At 50.2% G+C, this 16990-nt stretch overlaps 1 protein-coding gene across 4 annotated transcripts in view; it reads left to right on the forward strand.

Moving 5' to 3' along the window:
- The window catches only part of LOC147705943 (uncharacterized), a 433145-nt gene that overhangs the window by 215099 nt on the left and 201056 nt on the right, over positions 1-16990 (forward strand). The window lies entirely within an intron of this gene.

The raw sequence follows: 16990 nt of genomic DNA on the forward strand, positions 1-16990 counted from the left end.
GTCTTTCCGTCAAAGGTCCCCCACCCTACTAATCCCAATGAGGTCCAATTTTTCAAAACCCTTGGTAGTCCACAAATTGCCTAACCTCTCGGCTGCGTAGAGTGGAGTCGCTCGAGTGAGAGTGTCCGACCAGCCCATAGCAGCATTAGCGTGACCCGCACCGCGACTCTGGTGGGCCCCGTCAACGCTACATCAGACCGTTTGGAATAAAGCGCCCTGTTATAGTCCCCCGCCCGGCAGCAACCATTTGTCCATAGCAAAAGCCGGGTTAGGCGCTGGACCATACATCGCATGATTGAAAGAGCTCAATTGGGAGGCCCAGTAATATCGTCTTATATCCGGCAACGCTATACCACCGTCATATCAAGGCAGCGTAAGCTTAGCCAAGGCAATCCGGGGACGTCCGCCCCACAGCAGTTTACTTTGTAGGCACTCGATCTTGTGGAAGTAGCTGGAAGGCACTAGATCCAGCGTGTTTTGGAGTGCATACAAAAATCTGGGGAGGGACATAATTTTGAATAGGGCTTCTCTGCCCACCAGAGACAGCGGCAGTCTGCTCCAGGCTTTCACGTCCGCTTTTAGGCGAATAAGCGGGGGGAGTAAGTTGCGCTGATACCTGACAGCTGAGTCACGCGAAACATAGATACCTAAATACTTGAACCCGGTGGATGAAATCTGTATGGGACAATTGCGCGGTACGAGCGGAGTATCGTGCGTAAGCGAATAAACACAGGACTTACCCCAATTGATGACCAGTCCAGAGTTCCTCCCAAAGGAATTAGGGACGTCGAACAATACCCCCAGAGATTTCCGAGGGGAGGTGAGGTAAAGAAGAATGTCGTCTGCATAAAGTGAGATGCGATCTACAAAACCGGGAGTCCACCTGATACCCTTGAGGGACGGCTCCCATCGCAACCAAGCGGCCAAGGGCTCCAGAGCTAAGGCAAAAAGCAGCGGAGACAGCGGGTACCCCTGTCGCGTACCCCTCCCCAGAACAAAGGGAGCCGACACTCGACCATTAACGACTACCTGGGCTAGGGGCTCCTCATAGAGTAACCGGACCCATCCGATGAATACCGGTCCGAAGCCGAACTTCGCCAGAGTTGCCCATAGGTATGGCCATTCCACTGTGTCAAATGCCATAGTGGCGTCCAAAGAAACCAAAATGGCCGGCTCACATAGCGTCTCCGCCCTCGCCAGCACGCCATGAAGACGGCGTAGATTCAACGCGGTATTGCGGGCCAGAATAAAACCAGACTGGTCCGGGTGCACCAAATCTCCGATCACTTTAATCAGACGGTTAGCTAACATTTTTGCCAAGATTTTCGGCTCCACATTAAGAAGTGAGATAGGTCTATAGGAGGTAAAGAATTCACGGGGTTTACCCTCTTTAGGGATCACCACGATAGACGCTAAACGCTGGTCACGGGGAAGCGAACCCCTCTCCCTGGACTCCAAGAACATCGAGCGAAGATACGACGCCATTTTGTTCGGACACAAATTGTACAGATCGATGGGTATGCCGTTCGGGCCCGTGGCCGTTCCAGAGTGGATGGAGCGAATAGCGAGCGCTACTTCATCAGTGGAGAAGTCCGCCTCCATTAGCTCTCTGTCAGATTCAGACAAGCAAGGCAAAGCGATATCCCTGAGCAAAAGATGGGAGTCTTCCTCTGGCCGGTCCGAGACCGGCGCATACACCGTTCGGAAGTGGCAAGCAAACTCCTCCACGATCTACAACGGATCCGTCACACGTACACCATCCACTCGCCCAACCACCGGTACCACTCGATTCAGTCTTTCCCTCTTGTCCAGCCAAGCTATCAACTTCCCGGCCTTGTCGCCCACATCATACAAATGGCCCTGTTGCTCCCGACTCATGGCTTTCGCGGCATTCGTGACCAAGGCTTTATAATCAGACTGCTTCAGTTGCAAAACATGCACCTTTTCACGCGTGACCCCACACTCAAGATCCCTCTCCAAAGCCACTATATCAGACTCCAGCTGCTCAACCTCTCCATTGTGGCGTTTCTTAGAGCTGGCGACTAGCGACAGCGTCTGACCCCGTATCACAGTTTTAAAGGCCTCCCATAATGACACAGACGAAGACACCAATCCCACATTTTCAACGAAGTAATGATCTATGGCTTTAATCACCCCAGCCCTGGTCTCTGGAACACGGAGATGCCAGGGATTAATTGGGGCGACCCGGCCCCTGCGTCTAAATGGAGATCTATAGGGATCCATAGCGGGGAGTGATCCGAAATGCCTCCAAGCAAATGTCGGGCCTCTCGCACCGCTGTGGCCTGGGCTGCAGGCACAAGAATATAGTCAAGTCTAGCTAAGCTCCCATGGGCCCCGGAGTGGAAAGTATATTGAGCCTGCCCTGGGTACAGCATCCGCCAACAATCCACCATACCAAACGTTTCCAAGAAACCGCTCAGGTAGGACTGCGATGGTGTAAGAGCCCTGGGAGGATATCGAGCCTCCAGGCCGCTAACCACCGAGTTGAAGTCCCCTCCAATCACTAGGATCCCATCAGGAAGCCTCAACACCAGTTCCCCCAGGTCGACAAACATGGTGGCCTGCAAACCCGGGGGGACATATATCGAGAGGATGGCGACTGTTCTCCCCTCCAACCTACCAACAATCGCCGCATATCTTCCCCTATCGTCCAATATCGTTTCATCAATCTCCAGGGGAAGGGAACCACGGATCATAACACCAGCCCCTCTAGAGCCCGAAGTGAATCCCGAGTGTGCCACCAACCGGTATCCCCTCCGGTTCATTGCATGGAACGTGTTCCCCACCAAGTGTGTTTCTTGCAGTAATACAATGTCGGGGGAATGGCGCTTCCCATATTGGAGTACAATTCCCCGTTTTATTTTGTCCCCCAAACCATTGACATTCCAACTCAAGACTCTCAGCCCCCTACCCCCATCCCGAGAAAGAGTAGCAGGGTCCCCCAAACCCCACGAAGGAAACACAGAATAAGCCATACAACAATACGTAGCCTCGAGAACAATGCAAACAATAAAAAGAAAAGACCCCCTCCCCCAAAATACCAGAACAACAACCCCCCACCCTGCACCCCTGCGATAAAACCAGAAAACCACCCCATTCTGCAGTGTGCCTGTCGCCCAACCCCAGAAAACTAAACTACAGGTAGAAAAGGAAACACCCACGGAGGAGGAAAAGTCCCGAACTCCCCGCCGCCCCAGGGTTTGTCTGTAAGAGTGTCATTGACCCAAAAAAGGATAACAATCCACCGCAGCACAGTACGATGGTAACACACGCCGGTGCCCCTACTCCTCCTGGTCCCGTTGGCTGCCTTCAGCACCTCTGGATTGTTCCGCATTGTCCCGTGGCGTAGATAGTGTGTCCAACCAGTCACTGACCACCTCTGGCATATCAAAGAACAGCACCCGCTCATCATGTTCGATGTGCAATCGGGCGGGGAAAAGCATAGCATATTTCATGCCCAGGTCTCTTTGTCTCCGCTTCACCCCAGAAAATCCCAGTCTCTGCTTCTGCACCGAAGGGTTAAAATCAGGGTAGAAGTTGATGGACGCATTCTCGAACTTGGTGGGGCCGCTGGTCCTCGAGGCCTGCAAAATGGCGTCTCTGTCCCTATAATTGAAGATCCGCGCAATGATGGGTCGCGGTGCTGCCCCCTGTTTGCGTCTGCCGCCTGGGACTCTGTGGGCACGCTCCACAGCAAAAAGGTTACTCAGGCCCTTAGGGGCGAGGTGGTTGAGGATCAGATCTTCAACGAGTAAGTCCGTCGATTGATCGGCTGGGGACTCCGGAACTCCAACTATGCGGACATTATTGCGCCTAGCGCGACTTTCGAAATCCTCAAGACGGCGGGCAAACTGGTCACTCGAGGTCCGAAGAGTCCAGATCTCAGTCTGGAGATCGGAGACATCGGTGTTGAGACTGGCTGTTTTGACATCCAACGACTTGACTCTCTCGTTAGTCTTGGCCAAGTCCGCCCTAATCAAGCCTACATCCACCGCCACCGTGTCGATCTTGGCCACCAAAGTTTCGTATTGTTGGCCCATCGATGATTGTATACTCGCAATGGGGCCCATCACATCTCGAAGAGTTGGCTCCTCCGACTCAGGGGGGCCACCACCAAGGTCCTCCGGGGTTTTGCCAGTCCCGCTGGGCAAGCCCTTGTTGCGCGCAAATCTGTCCATAATGGTGGTCTGAGTTACGCCACCGCGAGTCGCGTTCTTGAGGGACCGCTTGTCACTATCAGACTTGCCCGCCATGGTGGGCTGCGCGCCCCTCCAGGGCTTTTGGGACCTGGTGTAAATGGCTCCCACAAGGAAAAACCACGAAAGACTGAAGTGCAGGGTGTCGGTGAAGATCAGTCAAGCGAGTGCGCTCACAGGCCAGCTTGATCACTAGGCAGCCGCTTCCAACCTTCTTAGCCAGGAAAAGCGAAACCGAAAGTAGACCCCAGGTAGCCGTCCCCGTCCACACGCCGTTGTTGTTCAACTACTTTTGGGGTTCTCTGGATGCCCAAGTCCCAGGATGAGCCACGGTGTAGTCCTTCAGGCTTCAGGAAGGAATAATTTGCGCGTCCAGCATCCGATTCAAAGTTTGAAAAAGGCCTTGCAGATCAGGAGAATCTCAGCTACTAGAACCTGTTGTCAGAAACAGGATTTGCGCCAGGATAGATGGTGGAGGCGGCGAGGGTCTCGGGAGCTCACGCGACCACCTTGGATGCGCGCTAAGCTCCTCCTCCTCAGCAGAATGTTATATGGAGCAGGGAGTAACAGGGCCCACTTCTTCAGATTTCCTGTCCGATCATGCATAAGTGACTTCTCCCCCTGGTGAGTGCCACCAATCTGTTTCACAGTAAGGTTTCCATGGGCTATATCTCTGTTATGCTTGAACGGATGGCCTGTTGACATCTGTCCTTCAAGTTTTGGGTATTTGATGTTTTTTACTATATAAGACTCCCACTACTCCTTGTTTTCTAGCACACCACTCAGACACCGGGGACTGCATAACTTCCTTTCCAGGGCCCTGACCCAGGTAGCCCATCTTGCTAATACACTGTCTTACACAAAACCTCAACATGGAACGTCAGGGCTATTGGATCTGCCACTAAATGCTACAAGATCCACTCACAACTGAAGACATTGGGGGCCTATGTCTTTTTCTTCTAAGAGATTCATCCTTACCAATGTGAGGGTGACCAACTCCATTGTCGCTGATGAGGCCAGTTCTTTTACACCTCTTATGTCTCATTGTCCAAGGGGGTGGTGAATTGGATTTGTTCTGAGGTCCTCTTCATCAATCAAGGCTCCTTGATTGACCAGGAGGAATGATATGCCCTATTACGGGTATGACCTGATGGTCTACCAGTGATATTGAGGAGCCTGTATGAACCTAATTTTGACCAGCCATGGTTCTTAGACTCTCTCTCAGTCGAATTAGCACACTCCATGGGGGTATCAAGGTGCTGAGGGTGGGAGACAGCAGATTAATTTAGCTGAAGAGCCAGGTCTTGAGGATCTTCCTGAAGGAGTTCAGGGAGGGGTGCGTCTGATGTCGATCAGGAGATCGTCCAGGTCTTGGCCGTGATGTAGGAGAAGGCTCTTCCCCCTGCTTTGGTTTTGCGGATGCATGGGGTCTCAGAGAGGACGAAATTGGCTGATTGGAGGTTTCTTTTGGGTCTGTGGAGGGTGATTCTATCGTTGAGGTATTGGGCTCGAGTGTTGTGGGCGTAGGTGAGTCTTTTGAATGTGACTCTCTTCTTGACGGGGAGAAAGTAGAGCTTACGTTGGTGTTGGCTGATGTGCTCATGTCGAGGGATACTGAGGACTATTCTGGTGGCGGTGTTTTGCATTGTCTGGAGCTTGCGGAGTAGAGACCTGTTTATGCAGGCGTAGGGGGCGTTTCTGTAGTCCAGCCTGGTGGTGATGAGTGCGTAGGTGACTGTCTTCCTTGACTCAGGGGGATCCAACTGAAAGTTTTACGGAGAATGCGGAAGGTGTTGAAACAGCTGGAGGCGAATGCGTTGACCTGTTAATTCAAAGAGAGGGAGTAGTACAATGCCAAGGTTTCTGGTGTGATCGGTGGGGATGGGGGGCCGCCAAGGGCGGTGGGCCACCAGGTTTTGTTCCATGCCGATGTAAATTTAAAATTGATACTTGTATAGCGCACTACTCACCCGCAAGGGTCTCAAGGCGCATGTACGAATACCGCTGTGGAACCCGTCCTGGCTTTCCCTGTGAGGCGTCCACTCCTGGGCACCCCCAGGGTGAAGGCCAGGCATCCTTAGCATTGTGGGGGCCGTTGTGGAGATTAAGCAAGCTATTGCCCAGAGTTGCAGAGTGGGACTCCATGATTAGAATAGGCACCGAGGCGAGAATTATCAGGTCCGTGGAATTTTGAGCCCAAGACCTGCCGAGGCGGGGAATTGAACCCTGGTCCCGGGCTAGACCTCTGCATCAGGCTCTGCCGCCCTAACCATTGAGCCACACTTCTCCGATGAGGTGGTTCCAAGGACGAGGACTTCTGTTTTCTCCACGTTGTGCTTTAGGCAGCTGTGGCTCATCCAGGCTGTGACATCTTGCATTCCTTCTTGGAAGTTGAGTCTGGTGGTGGTGGGGGTGGGGTCCTTGGTTTGGGGCAGGATGAGCTGGGTGTCGTAGGCATAGGATATTATGCTGAGGCCATGCTGTCGGACGATGGCGGCCAGGGGGTCATGTATATGTTGAAGAGGGTTGGGCTGAGTGATGATCCCTGAGGGACTTCGCAGATGATCTCCGTGGGTTCGAGGAGGAAGGGTGGTAATCTGATACTTTGGCTTCTGCCGGTGAGGAACGATCTGATCCATTTGAGGGAAGTTCTGTGTATGCCGGCATCGTGTAATCTGACGGCTGGTGTGTAGTGGGTGACGGTATCAAAGGCTGCTGTAAGGTTAAGTAGAATCAGGGCTGCAGTGTGGCCTTGGTTGAGGAGGGTGTGGATGTTGTCTATGGCAGTGAGTAGGGCAGTCTCGGTGCTGTGGTTGCTGCGGAATCCGGATTGAGAAGGGTCGAGGATGGCGTTGTCTTCGATGAACCTGGTCAGTTCTGCATTGACGGTCTTTTCAGTAATTTTCTCTGTGAAGGGGAGGAGAGAGACTGGCGATAGTTCTTGAGGTCAGTGGGATCTGCTGAGGGCTTATTGAGCAGGGGTCTGACTTCTACATGTTTCCAGTCGTTGGGGAATGTTCTGGTCTCCAAGGTGGTGTGGATGGTGCGTCGTAGTTCTGGTGCGATGGCGGAGGCGGCTCTGTGGTAGATGTGAGGTGGGCAGGGTCTGTAGGCGCCCCTGAGTAGATGCTTTTAATGGTCAATGCGGTCTCTTTGGTGGTGAACGGTGCCCAGGAGGAGATGCTGGACTGGCTGGCATTGCACCGGGGATGGCTGGGGAGTCAGGGGTATGGTTGTTGAAATTGTCGTAGAGGTTTTTGATCTTCTGATGGAAGTAGGATCCGAGCTTGTTGCAGAGGTCAAGGGAGTGGGTGATGTCCGTGGCTTCGCTGCGGGGCTCTGGTGGCGGTGTTTTGTATTGTCTGGAGCTTGCGGAGTAGAGACCTGTTTATGCAGGCGTAGGGGGCGTTTCCGTAGTCCAGCCTGGTGGTGATGAGTGTGTAGGTGACTGTCTTCCTTGACTCAGGGGGATCCAATTGAAAGTTTTACGGAGAATGCGGAAGGTGTTGAAACAGCTGGAGGCGAATGCGTTGACCTGTTAATTCAAAGAGAGGGAGTAGTACAATGCCAAGGTTTCTGGTGTGATCGGTGGGGATGGGGGGCCGCCAAGGGCGGTGAGCCACCAGGTTTTGTTCCATGCCGATGTAAATGTAAAATTGATACTTGTATAGCGCACTACTCACCCGCAAGGGTCTCAAGGCGCATGTACGAATACCGCTGTGGAACCCGTCCTGGCTTTCCCTGTGAGGCGTCTACTCCTGGGCACTCCCATGGTGAAGGCCAGGCATCCTTAGCGTTGTGGGGGCCGTTGTGAAGATTAAGCAAGCTATTGCCCAGAGTTGCAGAGTGGGACTCCATGATTAGAATAGGCACCGTGGCGAGAATTATCAGGTCCGTGGAATTTTGAGCCCAAGACCCGCCGAGGCGGGGAATTGAACCCTGGTCCCGGGCTAGACCTCTGCATCAGGCTCTGCCGCCCTAACCATTGAGCCACACTTCTCCGATGAGGTGGTTCCAAGGACGAGGACTTCTGTTTTCTCCACGTTGTGCTTTAGGCAGCTGTGGCTCATCCAGGCTGTGACATCTTGCATTCCTTCTTGGAAGTTGAGTCTGGTGGTGGTGGTGGTGGGGTCCTTGGTTTGGGGCAGGATGAGCTGGGTGTCGTAGGCATAGGATACTATGCTGAGGCCATGCTGTCGGACGATGGCGGCCAGGGGGGTCATGTATATGTTGAAGAGGGTTGGGCTGAGTGATGATCCCTGAGGGACTTCGCAGATGATCTCCGTGGGTTCGAGGAGGAAGGGTGGTAATCTGATACTTTGGCTTCTGCCGGTGAGGAACGATCTGATCCATTTGAGGGAAGTTCTGTGTATGCCGGCATCGTGTAATCTGACGGCTGGTGTGTAGTGGGTGACGGTGTCAAAGGCTGCTGAAAGGTTAAGTAGAATCAGGGCTGCAGTGTGGCCTTGGTTGAGGAGGGTGTGGATGTTGTCTATGGCAGTGAGTAGGGCAGTCTCGGTGCTGTGGTTGCTGCGGAATCCGGATTGAGAAGGGTCGAGGATGGCGTTGTCTTCGATGAACCTGGTCAGTTCTGCGTTGACGGTCTTTTCAGTAATTTTCTCTGTGAAGGGGAGGAGAGAGACTGGCGATAGTTCTTGAGGTCAGTGGGATCTCCTGAGGGCTTATTGAGCAGGGGTCTGACTTCTACATGTTTCCAGTCGTTGGGGAATGTTCTGGTCTCCAAGGTGGTGTGGATGGTGCGTCGTAGTTCTGGTGCAATGGCGAAGGCGGCTCTGTGGTAGATGTGAGGTGGGCTGGGTCTGTAGGGGCCCCTGAGTAGATGCTTTTAATGGTCAATGCGATCTCTTTGGTGGTGAACGGTGTCCAGGAGGAGATGTTGGACTGGCTGTCATTGCACCGGGGATGGCTGGGGAGTCAGGGTTATGGTTGTTGAAATTGTCGTAGAGGTTTTTGATCTTCTGGTGGAAGTAGGATCCGAGCTTGTTGCAGAGGTCAAGGGAGTGGGTGATGTCCGTGGCTTCGCTGCGGGGCTTGGTGAATTCCTGGAAGACTTTGAAACGTTCCTTGGAGTTGCTGGAATTAGCAAGGATTTCGTTGTGGATGAAGGTCCTTTTGGTGGTTCTGATGCGTTGGTGGTATTCAGTCATGGCGTCCTTGTAGGTGGTGTAGTTTTCTGGTGTCTTGCTGTTTCTCCAGATCTTTTCCAGGCGCCTGCAGGTGCGTCTGGTTTTTTGGAGGTCGGTGGTGTACCAGACGGCTTTTTTATGGGGCGCTGCCTGACGGAGTCGTGTAGCGGGGTGAGTTTGCCTGTGCAGTAGAAGATCCATGTGTGGAATTCTCTGGCTGCAAGGTTGGCGTCTGTTGCGGTGGTGGGGGGGTGTTGTGGTTAAGGGTGGAGTTGAGCTGCTCCTCTGTGATTTTGCTCCAATTCCTTGGCGGGGTGCGGAGCGGGTTGGGGGGCTTTGGGCAGACGATGTTTCCTTCTGTGAAGATGGTGTCGAGGATGTGTCCTGCCTTGTGGGTCGGTGAGGTTACAAGTTGTTTTATTCCAATGTTGGTGAGGTTTTCCCAGAGGGTGGTGGAGTTGGGGTCACTGGGGTTGTCGAGGTGGAAGTTCAGGTCTCCGATGAGTCCATTGCGGTGATGGCATGGGATGCTATGAGGTCGGTGATGGTGTAGGTGAAGAGGGCCTGTGGGCTAGGGGGTCTGTAGGCGAGGGTGCCATGAAGTGTGGAGTTGGGGCTAGTCTTGACCTGGAAATCCAGGTGTTCGGCAGCAGGGAAGGTGTTGCTGGAGGTGGAGAGGCCGAGGGAGTTTTTGTGTGCTATGGCGAGGCCTCTTCCCAGGTGGTTGGGGTGGTCCCTCCTCTGGATCTTGTATCTATCTGGGATGGCGATGGAGATGTCCAGAGCGGAGGAGGTGTTTGTCCAGGTTTCTGTAAGGAAGGCGACGTTGGGTAAGAGGGTGTCTAAGAGATTCCAGATCTCTACGGAGTGTCTGGGCATGGAGCGCACGTTGAGGAGGATGCATCTTAGGGCGGTAAAAAGAGTTAAAAATAGGGAATAGCAGGAAAAGAAGGGAGTGGACTTCAGCAGGAAGAAACCAAGAACCACAACAAGGAACCAGAGCAGACACATGGAGCGGGTCAAGAGCGGTCTCGAACCCTGCTCTCCCTAGTCAGCAGCGGAGACACTGAGCTGCGGGGAGGGAGTGCGGGTCCCAGGCCAAGGAGGTCAGGGCACTCGCTCGATCCTCTGTGCAGCGACCGCCATTAAGTAGGGGAGGAAAGCGCAGCTGGGAGGCGGGAAGAGTGGGAAGCGGCAGTGGGAGGGGCCAAAGGCGCGCAAGAGGAGGGAAAGCAGAAGTGAGAAGAGAAAAGCAAAGTATCAAAAAAGGGGGTAAAAAGAGTTAAAAAGAGAGAAAAGCAAGAAAAGAAGGCAGTAGACTTCAGCAGGAAGAAACCAAGCACCATGGCAAGGAACCAGGGCAGACACAGGGAGCGGGTTGAGAGCAGTCTCGAACCCTGCTCGCGGAGAGTCATCGGCGGAGAGGGCCAGGCAGAGCTGCTGGGAGGGAGAGCGTTCCCAGGCCAAGGAGCACACGGATGCTGCCTTTATGGAGCATCTGGACGGGGAGCAGGAACACCATGTAATGCTGATGGAGCAGCACCATTGTCTGTATTAAACAGCACTGTGGGCCCCACTCATGACAAAGTCAATAGGCTGGGCAGACTATTGGTTTAGCTTGTTACACCTCATTGCATGGAGACCCTCATCCACACATTTAGAAAGCCGGGGAGGCATGGTGCTCTCTACACAAGGAGAAATAAACTCTGTCTTCCGCTCATACTACAACTGTGCTATATCAGGATGATGCCCTTTCTACGAATAACACACAACACTCACTTCTTGGGGACTTAACTTTGTCCCAAATACCTAGAGATCACAGGCCTGCCCTGGAAACCCCTATCATGAAGCAGAACATAAGGGAGGAGATTTGATCACTTCTGAAAGGGCGCTCTCCTAGGAACAACGGACCTCCACTTGAATTCTATATAACCTACGCCCCCTCCCTCATGCTGCATCTTCTACAAGTGTTCAAAATAGCTAGGAAACTTGGGTCGTGTTTGCATATGCTATGTGAGACCTTGCTGGCACCAATACCAAAACTGGTCAAGATCCATCCTCTCTTTCTTCATGCAGACCATTCTCCCTCCTCTCCTCTGATCCTTTGATCGTCTGATCATGAGATCCTTAGCAAAATCATAGTGGACCAAATCCTGCCCATTCAGACAGTCCTGATCCATTCAGACCAGAACAACTTCATCCCATGCTGAAACACCTCTCTGATGATTTGGGGTGTATACGCAGCCATAGAGACGGACCTGCAACAATGCCTCAATAGGGTCTGCCTCATACTTGACCTGTAACAGCCGTGTGACTCACTAAATTGGGACAGCATGTCCTGGACCCTTCGACATTTCAGCTATGGCCTCTGGATATTAGGGTCGGTATATGTTCTCTATGAAATCCCTATATCAATGCTATAATGAAGATGGCTCGCCATATCTCAGATGCCTACCTGGTATCCAGGGGCACCCGCCAAGTGTGCCCCCTACCCACATTAATGTTTGTTCTGGCACTAGAGCCACTCAATGCACAAATCCGGTGCGGGTCGGGACTGGATGATACCGTTGGGCAACCAGGCACACATTGTCTGCCTCTATGCTTATGACATGGTCCTCTATATTCGAGATATCTATGGAGACCTGAGCCAACACACCTCGATCTTGGATGCATTTGTCAAGATCTCCAGGATTAAGGTCAACTATACCGATATCAAAGTCTTGTCCTGTGCGAAGGACAACGGCCTTCCTTTATCGATTCAGACCGTACAATGTAACTTTTCCTCTCCTTGCCTGACTAATAATACAGACATTATTCTAGCTAATAAGAGCTCTTCTTTCAAGTCAAGTCAAATATCTTTATTCGATTCAAAGAATCATCAAAACATTTCTTAAAACTATAAAAAGGTTTTAAAATTACATAAAACATAGATTCCACCTGAAAATACATTAGAAATAATCCTCTTCAGTGCAAGTGCAATATGAATCGGCGAGATGGCATTTCCGATTTTCCATTATCTCTAAGAGAGTTTGCTTATTTACATAAAAGTGCAATGTGCATATTAAGTCGACCTTTTGCAGAAGCACATAATTATCAAGCATTATACTAAGATAGTTCATGGGCACCAATGTATTACAATTTTGGTGGAAAAATGCTCAACTAGATTTTATTTGAGCCAACCCAGTTAGTAAAAATGCCATAATAACCATGTGCAAATATTAAACGTAGGTCATCTTATTTACAATTTGGTCCCTCTTTTTTCCTTATAAAACCAATAGCCAATAAAAATCCGCTAAGACCAAATACAATGAGTTGTTAGTTGTCAGTTTTTAGTATTCTTAGCATCTCCTTGTACTTCCTAACGTTCAGGCTCCTGCCTATTGGTTTTATCCATTTCTTTCTGGGTGTTTCATACACAGAGCAAAAAAATAGAATGTGTGCAACATCCTCCTCCACTTCCGATTGGCATAGGTTACAGTTCGGATCCCGTCCCCTGTGTTTTAGTGGTGCCCGTTTGAAACTAAAGGAGTTTATCTGCAATATGTCGTATATAAATCTCAGGTACAGTGATTTTGCTAACTGCAGTTCAATTTCATCCAGGAAAGGTGCAAAACAAGAAGTCATTTTGAACGCTAAGAATTGAGTTGTGAGCCTTCTCACTGTACTATTTGAAATGACTTTATGCCTAATAAAATTTGAAAAGATATACTTAACCTCACGCTTTGATTCAGATTTTAACAGCCTTGGATTTGTCCAGAATCTACTCAAACCTCACGGAGCCATGTGCGGATATGCATATGACCCAGCCAGGGAAAAGTTACTCGAGAATCAAGTTCCATCAGCTCGTTTAAAGTTTCTCTATAGGCTCCTTTCTCCTCTGTTGTCCAGATTTTGACCCAATATGATAGTGTTCTCCAAATAGGTAGGTGCTCAAGTCGTTTTATGCCACTATCGTATGTCAGAGGAATCCGTGTGGTAAGTTGGGGAAGGGCCGTAAGCATTCTCAAGATTTAATTTCCCCCAACTATTAGTGGTTTTAAAACTTCGCCACCCCATATCTCTGAACCGTACAGAGCAGGGGTTTGTGCTCTGGACTATGGGGCATATTATCATGGGGGTTTATCTCCGCTTTTTTGGCTTTAAAAGCCAAGACAGCGGAGATAAAATTATCTCCCTATTACCTAGCTGTCGCTAACACCAGTTAGCGACAGCTAGTAGGAGATAGCGACCATCTTGGGCCCCACTTTGCATGTCAGTGATATTTATCACTAATGACATGCAAAGTGGGCATGCCAAGATGTTAGCGACTGGAAACAGTCGCTAACATCGCTATCTCCTATTACCAACTTATGGAGATATTCGCGCTAAGCGCGAATATCTCCAAAAGCTAACACCTGCCCTGAGCAGTTCTTAGCCATGTTATCCAATGGGAGGTGGATAACATGGCTAAGAGCGTTAGCTCGGTAATGCATGAATATCGCTGACTTTTCAGCGATATTCATGCATTGCGGCCGTTTTTTATCGCATTTGCGATGAACCTTGGTAATACCAAGGTTTATCTGCGATAAAAATCGCCGCAGCTCAGCGGTAAATTTTTGTCTCTAACCAAGCAATAGCGATAATTATCGCTATTGCTTGGTAATATGCCCCTCTATTCTTCCAGAGTAGGTGTAATAGTTTTTGACACAGTTGCAGATAGTTTTTTTACAATAGGGATAGAATTTAGGATTAAAATTGCCTTTGATTTCTCAATTTGGGGGTTCCAAGAAAGTTTAGAATCAATGGTAACCCCCAGGTATACAAAATTGGATACACACTGAAGCATTGCCCCATTCAAGGTTATTTTATTTTTCAGGCATTTGTGTGGTCTCAAAATTATGTATTTGGTTTTGATTGGGTTGATTCTGTTCGGGCTGAGGTGCTCACAGCTGCACACCTGTACGGAGTTGGAGTTGGAGTTCGCGGAGCCAGCAGAGTTCAGCGTCTTTACCGAGAAGACGAGCCGGACGTGGCACTCTGACATTGCTCACGGAGAAGAGTAGTTGGCGGCGAGAAGCAGCAAGCATGAGGAGAGGAGCGAAATCCGTAGCGGAGTAGGGGGGAAAGGCTACTACGGTTCAGCGCTGTTTGTGGAGCAGGCTAGAAACAAAAGCGGAACCTACGGACTTCGGTGGAGCCGAGGTCTAAGTGAACCGAGTAGAGCAGGAGCTGGCTGGAGCCCCGAGAAAGGCACAGTGAGTCAGAGGCTAATTGCTTATTCACAAGACTTTTTTGTTTTTTCTTTCCTAAGGCATTACTACCTTGGTCTGGGATTGCATAAAGACTACTGTTAACCTTGATTACTTTGTTACTGACGTGGACCCTTGAATCAGAAGGACTTTGCCGGATATAATCGGGACAGAGCCCACACTTCGCCGCACCCGCTGCGCGGGTGCCGCTTCAGAGATTGAGACACCGGGAGGAGTGGTGCGAGCCCCTCGCGACCGGGCGCTGTGCTGTGGGCTGCGGAAGGGGGCAGAGCTGGTTACTGAGAACGCTGCAGGGACTCCATCATCTAGGAGTACTTGCGTGACCTGCAACACCTGGTCGGCGCTCCCAGCTTGGCCCTGCCCTCCGCGCTCCCTATATAGTAGACAAAATCCCCCGCAGCGCGGGAGCGTCGGGCGAAGCCCGGAACAAGGGCGGGCCGTCTGTGGCCGTCCGGGGCAGGCCGTGACTGGGCTGGGCCACCCCCCTTACCATTGGCATAAGGAACTGGACGACCCAACGATTTTCCAGGTACTGTTGCTCCCCTGCGGGTATTAAAGAAATCTATTGACTGATAAAGTCGAAAAATGGGTAAGAATACCCCTATGGCCACCCGTTCAAGTACTAGGGATAAAAAATGCCTTAACACACCTTTGCCAAATTTGACCGCCATAGACCGTATGCTACAAAAGACTATCAGTGTTAACGCTATTGAAAGCACGGAGAGACGGCTCTCATTGCCCCCTAATATGTGTCTACCATCATTGGCTACTAATGAAATGGATATGCTTGCGAACATTTCGGACTCTTTACTCATGGACTCCTATGCTGAGTTTCCAAGGCCAGGGGGAAAACCTGGTTCCCCGTTATCACAGACTATGCCTCTTGTACCATCACCTCTGGGAAATAGGTTGTCAACAACGCCCATACTTCAGCCATCAGGCCTGTCAGAGGTGCCATCTAATCCTACTACAGATGTAATTAACCTTGAGGGCTCGGATGCCTCATCGATCACTAACTGTGAAATTTCTGTTAGTAGGGACAATGAGACCCTCCCCCAAAAAACAAAAGGGCAAAAACGTAACCAGGGAAAAAGTGCTTTTAGTAATGCAAAATGTACAAATAAAAAGATGGGGAAAAGGAATGGCAGACGTAAAAAACATACGTTAGCACTAACTGTACAAGAACAACAGGAGGAGGCATCAGTGGGCAATTTAAATGTGCCCGAAATTAACAACCCCGGAGAAAGTGATGTAACCAGTGCTGATATGTTACCACCAAATCCTGTAGGTTTTATGCTCTATATGGAGCAGATATTGAGATCCTTAACTTTACCATTGTTGGAGCGAATAAAAAACCTCACTAATAAAATAGGTGATTTAGAAAAGCTGGCCCTAAGTAATTCTGAAATACTGAAAAAACTTCAGATTAACGGTTTAGCTGGGGAGACCACAGGCGTATGTAAAACCCTTAATGTAGCTGCTATAGCTAAGGGCCTCCCAAAAACCCGTAATAACACACACACTCAGGAAACAGAGGGTAATAAGCAAGCCAAACGCCTACCTATAGCCGCAGTAAATACTGGGCAGAAGCCAAAAAATAGTGTTAAAGGAGGGGTGGACACAGAGATCAGGACGAATAAATCAGGGGGACTACAAATTAAGGCAAATCCCCCAACAGATGCAGCAAAAACTGGCCCTGTTATTCAAAAGTTTAAACAGCCACGCATAGATTTACCACCCGAGTCCATGCCTTACACAGTAGTATTGGTGGGGGTCCCGGAGCTTCCATGCGAAAGAGGTGAAATTTACCCTGAGCTACGAAATAAGGTAGTATTTTGGTTGAATTCTCATAGATTACTCCCAGGGCACCTACAAACAGAAATCACCTTCGTGCGTAGAGTGGTATGGGTGGGCACACACAAAAAGATTTATCAGGAGATTGTATAATCGTCAACTTTAGAGACAGGCGTGCTGTTAAACACCTTTGTGGGTGGAACTCATTCGAAGGGACTACAGCGATCCAAACCTGGGATCTGTCTAGATTTTATCCTTTTATGAGTTTAAAAACAAGCATACAAAACCCTTACTGGCATGGAGAAAATTGGGAAAATCAGTATGATAGGTTTAATATCCCAACATATAATCGTTTTTCTACTTTACAAGGGATGGAGGGTATTGACTGACTTGCAACAGACTTATATCTCTCTTCCCCTGAAACATTGCTGAGCAAATGTGGTACTAGCCCTGTTTTAGTTAAGAAAGTTGTGAACCAGATAGAGGGTGGGGATTGTGGAGGTTGCATAGACCCTGGGACAAGTAAGCAGAGCTTAAGTGCCATAAAACATGTAGGTCAAAATGGAGGGGATATATTGGATGT

Source organism: Lissotriton vulgaris, chromosome 7 (genome assembly GCF_964263255.1).
Source record: "Lissotriton vulgaris chromosome 7, aLisVul1.2, whole genome shotgun sequence".
In the NCBI taxonomy this organism is placed as follows: Eukaryota; Metazoa; Chordata; class Amphibia; order Caudata; family Salamandridae; genus Lissotriton; species Lissotriton vulgaris.